General features: G+C 41.7%; 1 long non-coding RNA gene across 1 annotated transcript in view; it reads left to right on the plus strand.

Annotated features, from left to right (window-relative positions):
- The window catches only part of LOC125963092 (uncharacterized), a 59,192-nt gene extending 44,292 nt beyond the window's left edge, over positions 1–14,900 (plus strand). Inside the window, exon 3 of the long non-coding RNA XR_007474884.1 lies at positions 14,793–14,900. This is a non-coding gene — a long non-coding RNA (uncharacterized LOC125963092). The remainder of the gene's footprint in view (positions 1–14,792) is intronic.
- Positions 14,901–15,986: the final 1,086 nt, after the last annotated feature.

The following is a 15,986-nucleotide window of genomic DNA, read 5'->3' on the forward strand; positions in this document are numbered from 1 at the left end:
TGGAAATGCTGGAAATGTGGAAACTGAGGCCTAGAAAGGCTAAGACGTTGGCTGAGGTTTGTATATCTAATATGACTAGTCTAGGTTTGTTTCTCTCTCTCCAAATATAGTTCTCTTAACTAGAGCAGATTATATAACTGATAAACTGAGTGGTGATTGGGATATACCAGATCCTTTCACACATTTAATTTTTCTAAAAGGATATCCAGATGGTAGAGTAAGTTGAATCAAAATGAGCCAAGTCATACAAGGCTTTGGCATGGGAATAACTACTATGTGGCCTGGTCTTATGATGTCTTGTGTCCATCAATTACTTGCTGTGGGGAAAAGGACTTCAAAAAGTGGTGTATTTTCCAGGCTAGTAGTTCCGGTAATAAAGGACTGCAAACATTGAGTTTAGACAATAACAGGAGAAACAAGGTGAAAAAGTACGGTTCTCAGTTCTAGGGTCCTGGAAATCCTCAGGTGGATAACGGAGGTCCAGGGCAGACAAATTCTGTGAGCTATAATATAATAGTGGTCTCCAAACTTATTTGTTTACATAGCACCTCAGCAAAAAAATGGTAAGACTATCCATATATGCCTGTGTCTTTGTATGTCTATACATGTTTACAGATGATGTACATATACTAAGAGATCTTTAAAGAGACTTAAGTTTAGTAAAATTTTGTGAAGTAATGGATGAGTGTTGTCTCATGGTTTTAATGTTACTGAAAAATATAGTAGTGGTTTGTTTTTGTGGTCTGGGTATTTAGTTTTTTAAGTATTTTGCAAATTCTGATGGCTTCATGCTACCATTAGCCAACTTCTAAGGGGCAAAATATAGTTTTGTGGTAAGACTGATGGTTAACCGTAATGGGTGTTAATCCATATTTAGGTAGTCTTAATTTGACTTTATGTGGCTGATTTCTCCTCTGGTCTGATTGTATCAGTATTTTTCAAACTGCATATTGTAACCTATTGGATTATAATATTAGTAATAACGAATATTATTTTAAATAAAATATAAGAGAAAATATCAGAGTATATTACTAATAAGTATTGTTTTGAAAAACTATTATTTCAGTTATATACCTATATCCATATATATGTGTATATTTACATGACTCTATATACGTATCTAAATACTGAACCATGATGTAAAATGTGACATACAAACACTTTTGAAAATATTGAATTAGATCATTATTGTTTTTACCCAGGAGTTGTCGCCATTAAAGAGGTTATACTAGGGGAAGGAGAAGCGTAAACTCTACCATTTTCTTGCCTTTCTCTTGTGCTTGTATTGCTTTGCATTATTTTCAATCCTTGATTCCACTGCACAGAGCTTTTTAAGCCATTCGTGTGTTCTATGAGAGTTCATTTAGTAACAACTAGAGAATATAATCTGTAAATTCACTTAAGGCACATATCAACTGCAACAGAACAAAAATATTGCAGGTGCCCTACAGACTGTTTGCACACTCTTTTCCCTCGGGAAGTTTTCAGTAGCATACCTGGTTCATGACCTTCAGGCATCCTAAGAGAAAGCACTAATGACAATCTTTATATGACCTATTAGCAAAGCTGAATTTCTTTCCTGTTATTTTAGACAAATACATATATATATATATATATATATATATATATATATATATATATATATATATATTTAAAATATCTATTTATTTATTTGGCTGGGCCGGGTCTTAGTTGCGGCACGCAGGATCTTCGTTGCAGCATGTGGGATCTAGTTCCCTGACCAGGGATTGAACCCGGGCCCCCTGCATTGGCAGCGTGGAGTCTTAGCCACAGGACCACCAGGGAAGTCCCTAGACAAAAATATACGTAAATAAAAGTGCTGATGTTTTTCTCACTCACCCCAGTGGATCGTCTAGGGTCATGCCCCGTGGAGCATGTCCCCTACTTTGTAGACACTGACTCATAGGCATGGTGGCCAGGGGTTGCACCCCCTTCCTTCCGTTTTGACCTCATCTCACAGCATTCTTGTGCTTACCTACCTTCTCTAGTCTAACCACACTGAACACACCAAACAAGTTTCTGCCTCAAGACATTTGAACTCAGGGCATTAAGAATCATGGTTCTTATTACCGTGATCCTTATGAGGCTGTCTCCTTGTCATCATGTAGGACTTATCCCAAATTACACCCTCTTTAAAAGGCCTTCCCTGATCACTGTAGTTTACATAGCCCCCTTCTTTCTCTCCACAGCCCCCATCCACTCTTTATTCAGTTACTCTCTCATTTCTTTATTTGTTTTCACAGAACTTATCACTATCAGTTTAATGCCCTCCCAGTTCTCCTTTAAGCCCCTCTAGAAAGGGACTTTGTCTGCAGTTCAGCCCAGCCTGCCCAGAATGTTGCTGGGGCTTTAAATATTTGTGGAAAGTGTCAACAACTGGGTCAACATTTCTCCTGTCCCCCTGCTTCACTTGAGCCAGTCCCTTTGGATCTTCTCATTTGTCTATGAAAACGGGTCCTCTCTATGATACCCTTTGGCAGAGACACTGTATTACGAAGGAGGCGTTGGTTGTAGGGTGAGCCAAATTCTGTGAGAACTCCCTGGAAGGAATGTCCATGATCCAGCGGGGTTGGGTAGGGGTGCTGATCCTGGAAATCCTAATGGCTCATGTCTGGGAACAGAACGATCAGGGCCACCTATGCATTGAGAACAGAGACCTACAACTGCAGATGTATTATGCTGTTAGTTCTAGAGATGATCAAATTTTCGTGTCTCATAGACAGTTTCCATGATCAGAAATTTGATCTCCAATTGAAGATGTTTTCTTGAGACACAATTAGTAGAGACTGCTAAATTTTATCCCTATAGACAAAGTATTACAGTCTTGACGTGGGGTTATTCAACTGTACCAGAATGTCTTACCATCCCACCTCATGTCTGGCACTCAGTATACTCTTAGTAGGTATTAGTTAGATGAATAAATAAACATAGCCACTCAATAGAAGCTGGGTCTGGCCTGGCTATGACATTATTCAGCTGTGCAATCTAGATCAGGGTTTGGCAAACTACAGCCCAGAGGCCAAGCCCAAGCCACCACTAGTTTTTGTAAATAAAGCTTTATTGGAACACAGCCATGCTCATTTGTCAAAGTACAGTCATCCCTCGGTATCCTTAGGGGATTAGGTCCAAGACCCCCGTGGATACCAAGATCTGAGGATGCTCAAGTCCCTTATATAAAATTGCATTGTACTTGCATATGACATACACACATCCTCCCATATACTTTAAATCATCTCTAGATATAATACCTGACACAATGTAAATGCTATGTAAATAGTTGTAAATGCAGTGTAAAGGCTATGTAAATAGTAGCCGGTGTGCAGCAAATTCAAGTTTTGCTTTTTGGAACTTTCTGGAATTTTTTTTGTGTGTGGATATTTTAGATCTGTGATTGGTTGAATCTGTGAATGTAAAAACCACAGATATCGACGGCCAACTGTATTGCCTCTCACACTACAGTGACAGAGCTGAGAAGGTGTGGCAGAGACCATAGGGCCCACAAAGCCTAAACTATTTACTATCTGGCCCTTTACAGGAAAAGTTTGCTGAGCCCTGGGCTAGAGAATCTCACTTAACTTCTCTGGGCATTGATCGTGTCATTTGTAAAATGAGTCGAATGGACTCAGTGGTGTCCAAGAGCCTTTTAAGAACTCGTGTCTGAATTCCTTGGAATTTAAGACACTGTGTCCATAAAGAAAGCTCAGAGTGATACAGACTTAAGGTTACACTCATTGTCTTCTTAGAAAACATGTGATTTCAAGAAGTAAAGTTCTCATTAAATAGACATAAAGATTTTACCACACACATCTTGAAGACATGCAGAGCATTGCAGGTTGAGTTCATTTCTACGGTTTGGTGTTTAGTGCTTGGAGAAGAGACTTACTATGCTGCTTACTACCATCTCACTGCTTTCCCCAACAGCTTTACTAAAGTAAAGTGTCACTTTACTTTGTAAAGTGACGCTGATAAGTGGGTTTGCTTACGATCTGTAATGCTCTAAGTGTAGGTCTGGCATATTGAGTTAAGAGGTGAAAACTAGGGGCTTCCCTGGTGGCGCAGTGGTTGAGAGTCCACCTGCTGATGCAGGGGACATGGATTCGTGCCCTGGTCCCGGAAGATTCCACATGCCGTGGAGCAGCTGGGCCCGTGAGCCATGGCCGCTGAGCCTGCGCGTCCGGAGCCTGTGCTCCGCAACGGGAGAGGCCACAGCAGTGAGAGGCCCGCATACCGCAAAAAAAAAAAGAGGTGAAAAATAATGTTAAATATGACATTTAAGATCCCAGTTGAATTTCCTTGACTTACTGTGAGGTCATTTATGGGCCAGATAAGGAAATTATTAGTTGCTACATATGGCTGGAGAAAAATTCTAAGTTAGAATCAGTTACATTATCTTGATTGGTTTTCTTGTTTTGGTTTAAATTATAAATGCTTAAATAAATAAAAGCCTCATGGATACCTTTCAAAGACTATTAGTTCTGTCAAAATTTTGTTCAGGTCATAAAGTTTGCATTGGGTATTTTTTTTCCATACTTGCCTTCCTTTTCCTTAGCTACTCCTAATACTAATGGCTGCACCCTATATCCCAGGGCACAGAGTATGAACATCGGTGTCAAATCATGTAGTCAAGGGTTCCTAACAAACTGAGCAAAAAGTAGAATACATTGATTTTTAAGTGAGGGTAAGCAATAAGTTGCAATTCAGGGACTCTGTCCCTCATTCATTAAACATTTATTGAGTGTCTGTTATGTGGCAGTTCTGTGCCAGGAGCTGGAATCTCTATTTTATGTTATCTTTCATAGGTTACAAATCTATAGCTATTTAGAGATTTCACACCATGATCCCACTTGATTTTCACCCCAAATTTGGGAGGGAATCAGAAAAAGAATTCTGTCCACTGCTAAGGTTTCTGTGGGACCGCTCTGAAGGAATACCGGAATGATGGAGTAAAGAGGTCAGCCTAACCTGGTACTCCTGGAGAAGTTCCATCTTCCCTCAGGCAACTTTCTTTATATGGGATCTCAGTGTGATCTGAGGAAGGCCAAGCACCTAGTTGACCTGAGGATGGGGAATAGACAAAGGGTAGCGACCTTTCTCTGGGGCAGGGTGCCCTCTGCATAAAAGAGGACTGATTCCTAATTCACACCCTCCTCTGTTTCCCAGATCCAAGCAGGAGGCTGGGTTCTCAGCTCACAGTGAGAGGGGCCCTCTGAGTCTACATAATACCCAGATCACTTTGGTCCTTGCCTAACACCCCACTCCTGACCAAACTCAAAGAGCTTCTTCTCCTTTGGGTGTGAAGTGGTAGGATTGGGGTCTATGAAATATGAAAGTACTTTGCAAATCATCCTTCACTGTTTGATGGTGACCTGACAGTAATAGAAATAGCATCTTGGACCTGCCAAAAGGTAACTCTTTGCTTTGGATAAGAAATTCTCTCTCTAACGTCCTGATCTGTGAAATAGGGAGTTGGACTAGATTATCTTTGAGGTGTTTCCCAATTCTTACTTGCCACAATTTTTGGACTTAGGTTTGATTCCCAAATTAACTCAGTTTATACAGGGCTCACAATATAGAGATATCACTGTAGCAGGTGCTGTCACAGCAGTGCCTATTCCTATCTCCTTGGCACTCACTGTCTCTGCTGGCTTTGCTGCAAGCACCTGTCACTCTCTGCCAGAGGCTTTCATCTGGCTGCCGAGACACACTTGGCTGGAAATGCAGGGGAGTTAAACTCCCCAGGAGCGATCCTCGACTAATGCCAAATGTGAGCTGAGGAAAGATATTGCAGCACTGTTGTCTCTTGGGGGAGACATCTCTGAAGAGGGTTCTCAGTTATCCACAGCAGTAACTTGTCGGTTAATGCACACTGTTTTAGATTCCTTCCCTTCCCTCTTTTATGTCACCTCCCAAATAAACCGCTTGCACTCAGATTCTTATCTTAAGGTATGCTTCCAGGGGAACCCAACCTAGTACCAGTCCCAGACAAGTTCTACTGTGATTCATCATGTTAATTCACAGTGTCAGTTTCTTGAGGAATGTATTTTATTTGCCATGCCTAGGGTTGCCAGATCAAGCAAATAAAAATACAGGACTCCAGTTACATCTGAATTTCAGATAATATCAAATAATTGTTTAGTCTGAGTATGTCCCATCCCAAATATTACCTGGGATATATTTATACTAAAAAATTCATTGTTTATTGGAAATTCAAATATAATGGGAGTCCTCTATTTTATCTGTCATCCTTAATCCCAACTTTCATTGGGAGAATTGGGCATTACAGCTAGGCAGAATTCCAGAGCTGAGGAGAAGGTGGAGGGTGACTGAGACTGGCTTGCAAGATGCAAAATGTGGAAGGAGTGAGGCAGACCTACATAGCAGTGCCCAGGGATAAAGCCAGGTCAGGAACCAAATAGCAGATGGATGTGGGGCGGTGGATAAGGGATTATCGATTCGAAGGGCTCAGGCAGGGAGACAAAACTGCAGCCTGCAGTCTCAAACACTGTGGGGAGGGGATGCTGAAGTCACTGCACTTGCCCAGACAGTATTCATTTCTCTAGCCCTACTGCCTAACACAATGCCTGGGTCACTCTCGGTACTCAGTAGACATTGAATGAATGATAGGGAAGGAAGATGGATGGAAATAGCAAATTCTGCCATTGTGAGTTTTATGGAGAATGGTGCCCACTGAAAAATGCACAGAACCTTTTAGAGCAATGACTTGCATCTGATTATAGATGCATAGAAAACATGAATTGCTATGTGAATTCTAAGTAATGAGCTTTTGTAATCCTTTCCTCATTTTTCATTGCAGGTACAATTCAGCTTAAATCTTTCATGGCTAGACAGGTTTTTGAATGCCAGTTGTAGATTCAAGGCTAATTTACTTAATAGCCGACTTATCTGAACCTTGAACAATATTACTCGGAGCATTTAGATTGAGAGAAAGAGTTTGGGAGGAAAATTTCCCCTTCAATTTCAAAAGGCTGTAATCAATTTATGTTTTTAATGACATTTCCTTTACTTTCTGCAGGAAGGATAAAATCTCATTCTGTGTCAGTTATTTCTAACTATAAGTTCAAGGTTGAAAAAGACTGGTCTTATTCTCAGCAAGCTGTGTGATATTTTCCTTATTCTTTTACAGAGAAAACAAAGGAAAATAGAAAAATAAATGACAGTGTGTAGATAACAGAAAAGTAGTGCCGACATTTCCTCAATTTTCATTGAAGTCAGCTTTTATTGTTACTAGAGAAAAACATGTTTATAAAACACCAACTAGGCTGCTCTCCAAAGGGTGACTTTAACTTAAAATAACTTATTCTGTGGATGATGTATTTTTATTTTTTATTATTTTTTATTTTTATTTTTTTTTTGCGGTACGTGGGCCTCTCACTGTTGTGGCGTCTCCCGTTGCGGAGCACAGGCTCCGGATGCGCAGGCTCAGCGGCCATGGCTCACTGGCCCAGCCGCTCCGCGGCATGTGGGATCCTCCCAGACCGGGGCACGAACCCGTGTCCCCTGCATCGGCAGGTGGACTCTCAACCACTGCGCCACCAGGGAAGCCCGATGATGTATTTTTATTTTATTTTATTTTTTTTAAAATAGATCCGCCTTTGTTTCCTTTTCTTTTCTTTCTTCCTTCCTTTCTTCCCTCCTTCCTTCCTTCCTTCCTTCCTTCCTTCCTTCCTTCCTTCCTTTCTCTCTCTCTCTCTCTCTCTCTCTCTCTCTCTCTCTCTCTTTCTTTCTGCGCTGGGTCTTCATTGCTGCGCACGGGCTTTCTCTAGTTGTGGTGAGCGGGGGCTGCTCTTCGTTGCAGTGCATGGGCTTCTCATTGCGGTGGCTTCTCTTGTTGCGGAGCACGGGCTCTAGAGGCTCAGGCTTCAGTAGTTGTGGCGCACATGCTTAGTTGCTCCGTGACATGTGGGATCTTCCTGGACCAGGGCTCGAACCCGTGTCCCCTGTACTGGCAGGCGGATTCTTAACCACTGTGCCACCAGGGAAGCCCCATGATGTATTTTTAGTGTTAACATGTTCATTTCATGTTAACACCATGTCAGCCACATGAGAAGGGTAGAAATTTGTATAAAGAGGAGTACTAAAAATGAACCTAGGAATTCAAAATAATATATATTTTAATGTAAATTTAAAGATGTACTTGTTCTTAGCATTCTATCAAAAATAAAAGTTTCCCCAGGTGCTGTAGAGCCAATGATATTACTTTGAGATTTATTGTACCAACTCTGTGTGATATTGTCATGAAAATTTGTTTAAAAAAAAAAGTAAAAGGAGGTCTCCTGTTTCTAAGAGTAGCAGGGTTATTCAGACCAATTCTCTAGATAAAATACTTTTTTAAAAGCTTAAAATTACTGATGAGCTGACAAAAGTACAAAAGTGAAGGAAGAGATAAAATAAGTGTTGGTGAGGATGTGCGGAATTGGAACCCTTGTGCACTGCTGGGGGGAAAGAAAAGTGGTGCAGCTGCTGTATGAGATAGTTTGCTAGTTCCTCAAAAAGTTAAACATAGAAATACCCTGTGATCCAGCAATTCTATTCCTAGGTATATATTCAAAAGCATTGAAAGCAGAGACTCAAACAGATTCTTACTCACCAGTGTTCATAACAGCATTAGTCACAATATCCAAAAGATGGAAACAACCCAGGAGTCCATCAGCAGATGAATGATAAACAAAATGTGGTCTGTGCATACAGTGGGATATATTCATCCATAAAAAGGAATGAAATTCTCATACATGTTACAACATGGATGAAGTTTGAAAACATTATGTTAAGTGAAATAAGCCAAAGACAAAAGAACAAATACTCTATGGTTTCACTTATATGAGGTACTTTAGAATAGGCAAATTCATAGAGACAGAAAGTAGAATGGTGGTTACTAGGGGCTGGGGAGGGGGTGATGGAGAGTTATTGTTGAATGGGTACAGAATTTCTTTGGGGGATGATGAAAAAGTTCTAGAAATGGATAGTAGTGCTTGTTGCACATTGTGAATGTACTAATGTCACTGAATTGTAAACTGAAAAATGGTTTAAATGGTAAGTTTTATGTTATGTATATTTTACCACAATAAAAGAAAAAAAATGAAGGAAAAAATGAGAAAACTGGCAGGTAAATGAGCACAGAAACTGCTTTTGACCGGAGGGCATGTGCCATTTCTCAGAAAATTAGGACCTTTTCTTTACAGCCTCCAACCGCAAGAGAGACAGAAATCAAAGCCCAGTGTCTTTTTGTTGAGTTTTTAATATCCATCTTCATTCATTTTATCCTGAATGTGTTCATGACGCTTTCTGAATTAGAGACAGACTGTCATTAGTGTTATTTACCTAATAATCACTGCATTGGTCCCCTTGCCCCAGACCTTACCCCTGGGGCATCACATGAAAGCCAGATGGAAAAGTCTCCTATATGAGGGACCAGATAATCCACAGGTGAGGAATGAAGAAAAATGGGTTTTCTTTGCTTGTAAACAAGAGAAAGAGGCCGCTGCCTCCCCTTCTTCTCTCAAAAAGAGGGAATAAAACTTTGGCTCCTTGGAGACAGGATGAAAGGATCCTAGGTTCTTACCCTAACCTTCTGGAATGTAGTGAAATGTTTTCAGGGACCGCATAAGCCTGAATGTCTCTGGCTCTCCAAGGCCCTGAGCCTCATTTTCCCTTGAAATGTAAACACATACCCCCAAAGTTAAGTCCATCTGTCTGGAGTTCTCTCAGTGTGTACCTAGTTCTTAATTACCTTCCCAAGGGTTGCTCTTAGCTCAGCATCGCAAGTTTTCAGCAAAATTTATTCAGGAACACAAAAATATTTTCTCTACACCGTACACTGTTGAAGAACGCATTTTAAAAATTTTGATAAAGTTCGGTTTATCAATTCTTTGTATAATACTACTTAAGAATGCTTTTCCCGTAAGGTCAGGAACAGGAAAGGATTTCCACTCTCACCACTTCTATTCAACATTATACTGGAGGTTCTAACCAGTACATTAAAGCAAGGCGGGGGTGGGCGGTGTGGGGAGAAGGATTCGAAAGGGAAGAAGTAAAACTGATTTCATTTGCAGGTCACATGATCAGCTATGTAGAAAATCCTAAAGTGTCTACAAAAAGCATACTAGAATGGTCAATGAGTTTAGCAAGTTGAACACAAGTCCCTGCAACGGAAGGCAGAGCGCGATAGCTGCTTTTACAGAGGTACCATGTCCTTTAGAAGTACCCAGGTGGGGAGATTAATTCTCCTGGAGAAAGTGGAAGACATCATAGGAAATGGGCTATGAATCCGGTGTTTGGGGAAGGATTGATTTTGGTCAGGAAGAAGGGAATTTGTGGTCTAATGGGAGGGAACAGAAAAAAACCAAATGTCTGGAGGTGGAAAATCACAGGGAGCTCATTGCATTCTTTAATATAATTGACATGGAAAGTATGAGAAAGGGCCAGAAAGCAAGGTTGGAAAGAGATGGCAGAGGCCTTGAATGTCAGACCCAGAATTAAGGACTTTATCTGAGCAGCTCTAAATAATTCTCAACACCTTCCTTTAGATGAGTATAAAATTATTTTCTCAGCTTTAAAATAGTATTCTTGGGCTTCCCTGGTGGCACAGTGGTTAAGAATCCACCTGCCAATGCAGGGGACACGGCTTTGAGTCCTGGTCCAGGAAGATCCCACATGCCGCGGAGCAACCAAGCCCATGAGCCACAACTACTGAGCCTGCGCTCTAGAGCCCACAAGCCACAGCTACCAAGCCCACGTGCCACAACTACTGAGCCTGCGCTTTAGAGCCCACGTGCCACAACTACTGAAGCCCGTGTGCCTAGAGCCCGAGCTCCACAACAAGAGAAGCCACCACGATGAGAAGCCCACACACCACAACGAAGAGTAGCCCCCGCTTGCCGCAACTAGAGAAAACCCACGCACAGCAGCAAGGACCCAATGCAGCCAAAAATAAATAAATTGAATAAATAAATAATTAATTAAAAAAAAATAGTAGTCTTCTTTTTCTATTGGCTAGTCAAAAAGGATGATTATGTTCATAAGTAAAGTCACTCAAAGTGTACCTTTAGGTTTTTTTTTTTTTTGCGGTGCGCGGGCCTCTCACTGTTGTGGCCTCTCCCGTTGCGGAGCACAGGCTCCGGACGCGCAGACTCAACGGCCATGGCCCATGTGCCCAGCCGCTCCGCGGCATGTGGGATCCTCTCGGACCGGGGCACGAACCCATGTCCGCTGCATCAGTAGGCGGACTCCCAACCACTGCGCCACCAGGGAAGCCCTACCTTTAGTTTTTTAAACTAAGCAAAATAATCCAATTTTATGTAAAAACATAAAATGAAAATATGAAATGTAATCTTTCAAATCCGCTGCTCTTGGATATTTATCATCTTTCTCTCTCATCCTCGAATATAAGGTCTTTGAGGGTAGCAACATATGATCTAAGTCTTTCATATTTGCCATTGCACAGGCCACTCGGTAGGCGTTTAATAAATCCTTGGTATCCAGCTGTAATGTAAAAGTGCAGCAAGTCAGTGAGTGTTTCCAAGTTGAAAAAAAAGGAAAGAAGAATCCACAGCACCCAGCCAGGGAATAAATATGGGAGATAGGCTAGACATAAAGAGAGTTTATTTCCTGAAGCTCCTGCTTCTGGGACCCAGCGCTCAAGTGGAGGGTCTTTCCCCTCTCCAGGCCACGTTGAGCACCCTGGACAGTTCCCAAGGCACACAGCTTCCTCCTCCTACAATCCAGTCCATAGAGGGGGACGTGGTTTACACATCTCAGAACACCATTCTGCTTTATTAAAAACTCCTTCTTATCCTGAAGGAAATGGGATGCAGCACCCTTCTTTCCCTGCCCACTCAATACCCTTTCCCATAGGAACCTCAAAGCACAAACCTCAACCCTTCAGAGACTGACCCCTCCATAGTAACTTCCACAATAAGCCCTGGAGTGGACAGACAGCCATACTGACACACCGTACCACGTGAGGAACTCACTTTCCTCTTGATCACACCAGCTCCTACTCAGAAAGGAAATTCTGAGGCTCTGAAGGCTGTTCCTTCTCCCAAGACAACTTCCCCATTGCAGGGTTTCTTCTAGGCATGCCAGTCTTCTTTTTTTTAATAAATTTATTTATTCATTTATTTATTTCTGGCTGCGTTGGGTCTTTGTTGCTGTGCGCAGGCTTTTCTCTAGTTGCGGTGAGTGGGGGATACTCTTTGTTGCGGTGCGCAGGCTTCTCATTGCAGTGACTTCTCATTGCAGAGCACGGGCTCTAGGCGTGTGGGCTTCAGTAGTTGTGGCATGAGGGCTCAGTAGTTGTGGCTCGCGGGCTCCACACCACTGGCTCAGTAGTAGTGGCGCATGGGCTTAGTTGCTCTGCAGCATGTGGGATCTTCACAGACCAGGGCTTGAACCCACGTCCCCTGCACTGGCAGGCAGATTCTTAACCACTGCACCACCAGGGAAGTCCTTTGCCAGTCTTCTTTTTTATTTATTTGTTTATTTTTTTTGGCAGTCTTCTTAATGAGAAGATGTCCACCACCACCTGTGAACTGGCTGATCTGTATTTTTTGTTTTGAAACCATGTGCCTAATTTTCTCAGTGTTGAATTTAAATAGATTGCTATTATTGTATTTACAGGCATACCTTATTTTATTGCACTTCACAGGTATTGCATTTTTTACAAACCGAAGATTTAGAGCAACCCTGTGTTGTCAGATGATGGTTAGCATTTTTTTAGCAATAAACTGTTTTTAATTAAGGCATGCACATTGGTTTTTTTTAGACATAATGCTATTGCACACTTAATAGACTACAGTATAGTGTAAGCATCACTCTTATATGTACTAGGAAACCAAAAAATTCATGACTTGCTTTATTGTGATATTTGCTTTATTTCCGTGGTCTGGAACCAAACCCACATCTCCGAGGTCTGCCTGTGTGTGTGTGTGTTTGTGTGTGTGTGTTTGTGTGTGTGTGTTTGTGTGTCTGTGTTTGTGTGTCTGTGTGTGTCTGTGTGTTTGTGTGTATGTGTGTACATACAGATTGATTGATTATAAGGAGTCGGCTCCCATGATTATGGAGGCTGAGAAGTCCCATGACCTGCCATCTGCAAACTGGGGACCCAGGAGAGCCAGTGGTGCAGTTCCAGTCCAAGGTCAGGAGAAGGCCCATGTCCCAGTTCGGAAACAGTCAGGTGGAGAGTGAATTCTCCCTTGAATGAGGCCCACCCACACTGGGGAAGGTGATCTGCTTTATTCAGTCTACGGGTTGAGATGTTAATCATCTCATCTAGAAGCACCTCACAGATACACCCAAAATAATGTTTAACCAGATATCTGGGCATCCCTTGGCCCAGTCAAGTTGACACATACAATTAACCGTCACAAATAGTGAGCGGTTTGCAAATGTAAATGTGGAGTTTGTATTCCCCACTTTATTTATTTATTTATTTTGGCCATGCATGGCTTATGGGATCTTAGTTCCCCAACAGGGATTGAACCCGGACCCCAGCAGTGAAAGCTCTGAGTCCTAACCGGTGGACCTATATTCCCCACTTTGAATGTGTCTCCATTAAGGCAAATCGAATTGGCCACCTGCATATGAGTCCTAGGGTTCACCCACAGCCTTGACTATTTACCTACCACCTGTGTTTGGCATGAGCCTATCTCCAATGTAAATAACATTCCTCCTGTTTTGAAAAACTTCACGAAAGAATTGGGTCTAGAGCAGTGGTTTCAACCCGGGTGATTCTACCTCCCAGTGGATATTTGGCAATGGCTGGAGACATTTTTAGTTGTCACAACTGGAGGTGCTACTGGCATTTAGTGGGTAGAGGCCAGAAATTCTGCTAAACATCCCCCAGTGTACAGGGCAGCCCTGCAACAAAGAAGTATCCAGCCGAAAATGTCAGTAATGCTGAGGTTGAGAAATCCTGGTCTAGAGAAAAGGAGACATTCCATAGCACTCAACACAATGTGCCCCAAATGTCCCCGTCTGTGTCATGGGAAGCCAGTGCTTTCTGAAAGCTTTCTGAATCAGCATCTTCCCACGGAGTTTAAATTACTCGGTAGGATCTAGCATTAACACTGGCAACTTCGAATGGCTTTAAGGCAGGCATGTTAAATCTCAAATTTGGATGAAACACAAGCAAGCCATGTGAGAAGTTCACAGCACTTTGAAACCTAGGAGAGCTGTGAGAATTGCATGCAGGTGTGGCTTCATTCCAGCTCATAGTGCCAAATAGCCCATAGTGAGTTCTCAGATGGGTGGAGCAAATATTCATTTTCATCAGAGGCAAATGCTGAAATTGCAGTTATGGGCCTCTTTAGAAGGTGCCGCTTTATTCCCAGTGTAACATTGCTTCGATTCTAACTGCACAGGGTTGTCCTGATTCATAGGGGTCAGTGGCAGAGCTCTGATCATCAATCTTGTTTCTTGACTTGTCGATTTATGTGCTCCGTGCCAAACCTGATTGCTTTTTTTCTGAAACGAGTAACCTGTGAATCTTTGCTCATGGTCAGGAAAAAAGTCCCTGTTAATAATTTACAAAAGACAGAGCTCGTCCTCTTTTGCATCCTCAAATCTCTCAAAGCACGTGATTGTCTCAGCATATCTGGTTTCCAAGTAGCTGAGTGATGAAATACGATTGGCCTCGCAGCATCGATTCCTCCTCTCCTTCCCCCTCACTCTTCTTGTCTAGCAGTTGTTTGTTGTGATACAAACATTCTTCTTATAAAGGACTCAAAAACCGAGTTCTTTCTCTCCATCTTTAGGCAGAGGTGAGCTGATTTGGCTTGCTACCATGGGTGAGGATCTTGAAGGAGAAACTTGGCTGAACTTCTCCATTCCCTGGGGCTTCGGCAAGGCAGTAGAGGATGAAGGAGCACACCTATGCCCGTGAGTAATAGTCCTCAAGTGCAAATATCAAGGGGCTTATCATTGCTTTTGGAGATTAGCTCATGTTTTTCGGTAGGGTGAATTTTTTTGCACAAGGGTTGAAAGCCATGTGTCAGAATTATATAAGAATGATGCCTTTGATACAAAAGTGATGAGATGCTTCTGAGTTTTTGTCCCGGTAATTCTAATATTTCAAAAGAATATTGCAGGTGAGGTGGGAATATCCTGTAAAAGAAAAGTACAAAACTGTACACTACTCTGGTTATTTCCTTAAGACTCAGTGTCCAGAGGCATTTTGGGGAAAACAGAAACTGGTATCAGCTGCTCGTCCTTATATATGGTATTATAATAGGGTATAATTCTGTAAACTTTTGATTGCACTTTTTGCAAGGGAAATTGGATTGTGCTGTGTTTATTTTCTTTTAAAAAGGTATCTTCTCAGAGAAAAATGTATCTGTCTGGATGAAAAGTTTTGATTTTTAAACAGAAAATGCTATGTTGCCTATGCAAATTGGTGTGTGTTTAATCGCTTCTTTGTGTTCAGTGGTCTTGATAAAGAAGTTTTGCTCTTTTGAGAAAAATCAGCGTTTTACAGCAAGTTCAGATCATTGCTGAGTGGCTTATGGTTTATATAAATATGGAATTCTTTCTCGAGGTTGTCAAAGTTTCAAGTCTGAGAAATTTGTCAGTGATGAGTACATTTCGGAGTGCTGATTGGAAGGTTTCCAGTCATTCTGCTCTTTAATGCTTCCTCATTAATCACCGGCACTGTGTATTTTAAGCCACTTACGAATTTGTTTAAATGATATTCTTTCAGTAGACTCTATGATTATTGAGTGTTTAAGCATTGCAGTGGGAACATTGTGTGGAGGCCCAAGTATAAAGGAACTGCCACAGGTTAAAGAAGCTCTCCAAATGGATAAAATTCATTACCCTTGAATTTTACTACTTGGGACTTTGAGCCAAATAATTTTTAGAGGCGCCATAATTTTCCACGACAGTAATCACTTGGTGGCACTCTTTGTTTTAAAACAGTTTAACTCATTTGCATGAGTGCCGGTGAAACCTCT

The sequence above is a fragment of the Orcinus orca genome, chromosome X (assembly GCF_937001465.1).
Source record: "Orcinus orca chromosome X, mOrcOrc1.1, whole genome shotgun sequence".
In the NCBI taxonomy this organism is placed as follows: Eukaryota; Metazoa; Chordata; class Mammalia; order Artiodactyla; family Delphinidae; genus Orcinus; species Orcinus orca.